Genomic DNA, 3,584 nt, shown 5'->3' on the forward strand with positions numbered 1-3,584 from the left:
CTTGTTCCTCCCAGACATGTCCAGTGTGCTAAAAATCTTTGGATAAGTCGAGAAACTATTCAGGCACTGCAATTCAGCCGTATTGTTGCCTCTCGGTAGATTTACCGCCTTGAGCTAGGCGGAGGCAAAACTTACGGTCAGCTTCGTTTAGCCAAAGCATCTCGTAATGAAATATATTTTAAAATTTTATCTTTCAGGTAAATATTTTTTTCCATTAGTAGTAAATCAAGATTTAAAAAATGTTATCATATTTTTAAGCGCTGGCCGACAGAAGTGTCATACATAGGTGATTAATAAATGAGCTAAAAAAGTTTAAACGTAGACAGACGAAAGCAAACAAACTATAACATCTATTCATCTGTGTCTTAAAAGATTGTAGCGATCAGAGCATATTATTTGATTTTCCTAAAATAGCCTTCCAGAAATGTCGCGTTTAAAAAAAAAATGGTTTAACATCGGGCTGGGGGCCCTCCTATGATGCTTCACGAGGCTGCAGAAATGTTTAGACGATTTCTCTGTCATGTTAACATGGACAAAACTGAGTGCTGGATACAAGTTGTACAGATCTGTTTTAGAACAAGATTAGCACGAACAATTTTCTGTCTTTTACTCGCCGGTTTTTCCTTCGCTGACGGTATTGGACTCCAATCGTACAGAAATCTGTCGGTTTTCCACTGTTTGTGCAACAACTTGAAAATTTGAGTATGGGATGAATTGAGAAATTTTAAAAAATGTCTGTGGAATCTTTCGCAACAGTTTACCATTGCTGAGAAACTTTACTTTTAAACCAACCGTTGAACAAACACTGCATAAACACTAGTTAAAGGGTGGCCAGTATTATTAAGCGATTTTTGCTGCCACTTTCGCTACGCCCCTGAGAAAAGAGATGTTACATTTCGGTAGGAAAACGAGGTTAGCGGGTTATTAGACACAGAAAAGGTTTGCGACGGTGCACTCTTTCCCTGTTTACGAGGGAGCAGGAAGAGCAAAGAAAGTAGATTGTGGGATCTGGAGACGGAGGCTGGAACGAATGTTTATTGGAGTAGTTTTTATGTTTCCGTTGCCGTTTTTAAGAGAGAGACAGAGAGAGAGAGAGAGAGAGAGAGAGAGAGAGAGAGAGAGAGAGAGAGAGAGAGAGAGAGAGAGAGAGCCTTTTTGGGGGGGGGGGGGGGGGGGGGCGGGTATTTTGATTTGGTTTCCTTCATACAGTTTGTGTGGATTTTTTTAAGGGTGTGCTTTTCTGAGCTTTCACTGTAAAACGTTTTGTATTTTTCAAACTGTTGAGGGTGAGGGGATCGCTTTATGAGATTTGCCTTGCAAAGCTCTGTTCAATTCGCTTAGCATCTTAGGAAAGGGATCTGTTCATTCATTCTTCCACAAAATGATTACTAAAAAAAAAGTGAAAAACGTTTTAACGACTGCAGCAGCAGGCACAACAAGGGCTGCTGACAGACTCTCAATCCTGTTTGACTTATCAAAGACATACACTATAGCCTAGATAAAAGCAGCATACAACAGTTTGCGAGCGACCAGAAAGAGTTTCCTGTGGTTGAAACTTAATTTTTATCTTCTAAGCATTTTTGTTTTTGTTTTTATTTTGTTGGTTAATAGAAGAGCACGTGCGAGTGTGTGTGTGCAGAGGTGTGTGTGTATGTGTGTGTGTGTGTGTGTGTGTGTGTGTGTGTGTGTGTGTGTGTGTGTGTGTGTGCGTGCGCGCGTGTGTGTGTGTATGTGTGTGTGTGTGTGTGTGTGAGGGAGAGAGAGAGAGAGAGAGAGAGAGAGAGAGAGAGAGAGAGAGAGAGAGAGAGAGAGAGAGAGAGAGAGAGAGAGGGGGGGGGGCGATTTGAACGTTTCCGATTCAGTTCTATTCTATTAGATCTATTCTTTTGTGATAAATTATGCTCTGGTAATAGCGAGTAAACAGCAAAGTCCACAGCAAAAAACCCAGAGTGTATTCAGTAATTTGGAACGTTAGTAGAACAATTAATACAGCCCCATTTAAGTTTTTAAAGAGGCTGGCCACTTTGTCAAGGTTTGTTAATGTTTGCACGTGTTAAATCTTTAGTATAGATTTAACAGGTACGTCTTGTGGCCTAGAGGTACGGCGTTCACCTCACATTCAATAAATCCTGCGTTCGAATCCTGACAGCGACGGAAAATGTTCTTCTTTTAAAAGTTCTTCTGCACCTTTCCTGCTCTCTAATCATGCTCTGTCGTCTGCTTTCGTTTCCTCTTTCTGACCCACTCCCCTGCCCCCCTCCAATTTTTCCCCCTCCTCTGGGCTTCGGACTTTTTCTGCTGCCTTTCTACTGTTACTCCTTGCCTCCTTCTTACTGCTGTCTTTCATCCACATATATTATGATCTCAGGAAAAGTACAATTTAACACCTAGCCTTCTCGGATAAGGGCGAACAAATCTCGGAAGTTTAGTGCTAAAGATCCCTTGGTGATCCGAAAATCGATAAGAGTAGGTTTCGGATGCCACTCGGGCAAAATTCCTAATTAATTCCTACCCACGAGCTCATATGACCTTATGCAGTTAAGAGTTCCGCTAAACACTTGAAAAAAAAAAAAGAAGAAAACCCCAAAGATTTAATACGCATTCAAGTACATTGTCAAAAAACAGAAAGGAACCAGAGTTTAGAAAGGAGGAATGATGGCAAAGGGAGGCTACAAAGAATATTTAAAGTCACCAAAAGTGTGCGGGTATTCTCCCTTTAATCATTGTGGATGATAGTCCAATAGATCATACTTACTAAATTAATTAATGCAAAAGCGAACTTTAGTGCTTTTACACGACTTCAATGTACATGTATTCTGAAAATAGATCTACTATATTCTCCTTTTTTTGCCTACCTTCTCAATTTATTTGCTTTCTACTCTTCAATTATAATCTTCCCTTTGCCTGCCTTCTCCTTATCTCCACCCTTTTACCTGTACTGTTCTTTTTCTTTTTTTGAATTATTTAGTATACCTTCACTTTGTTTGCCTTCCCCTCCTTCCGCGTATTCTTCTCCCTCTCTACGTGTATTCTTCTTCTATTTACCCCGTATTCTTTTCCCCTTTGCCTGCATTCTTTTCCTTTTTTCTTCACTTCATTAACTGTTTCATTTTTTTCTGTAGCTGTGCTCTTCTTCTCTTTGTCTGCCTTATCCTTTAAGTTATACTTTATTAATCACAAAGTTCTTTCTCACCATCTTGTTACCCTCCCTGTCCACAACAACAACAACAACAACAACAACAAAAACAACAACAACAACAACAACAACAACAACAGCAGCAGCAGCAGCAGCATCAGCAGCAGCAGCAGCAGCATCAACAGCGGCACCAGTAACAGAATCAGCAAGTACAACAAGAATCCCAATGACAACAAGAACGGCACCAACCAATGAGAGTAACAACAATAAAACAACGACAACAACAGATAATAGTTTAGCTTTAGAAGGAGTTTTACGGCACTTGCAACAAAATAAGGTCATTTAAGTGCCGAAGATTAGAGGTGTTACAAGAGAGTAACATACCCAGAAAAGAAGGGAGAGAGAGAGAGAGAGAGAGAGAGAGAGAGAGAGAGAGAGAGAGAGAGAG

Source organism: Aplysia californica, unplaced genomic scaffold, assembly GCF_000002075.1.
Source record: "Aplysia californica isolate F4 #8 unplaced genomic scaffold, AplCal3.0 scaffold00001, whole genome shotgun sequence".
Classification (NCBI taxonomy): Eukaryota; Metazoa; Mollusca; class Gastropoda; order Aplysiida; family Aplysiidae; genus Aplysia; species Aplysia californica.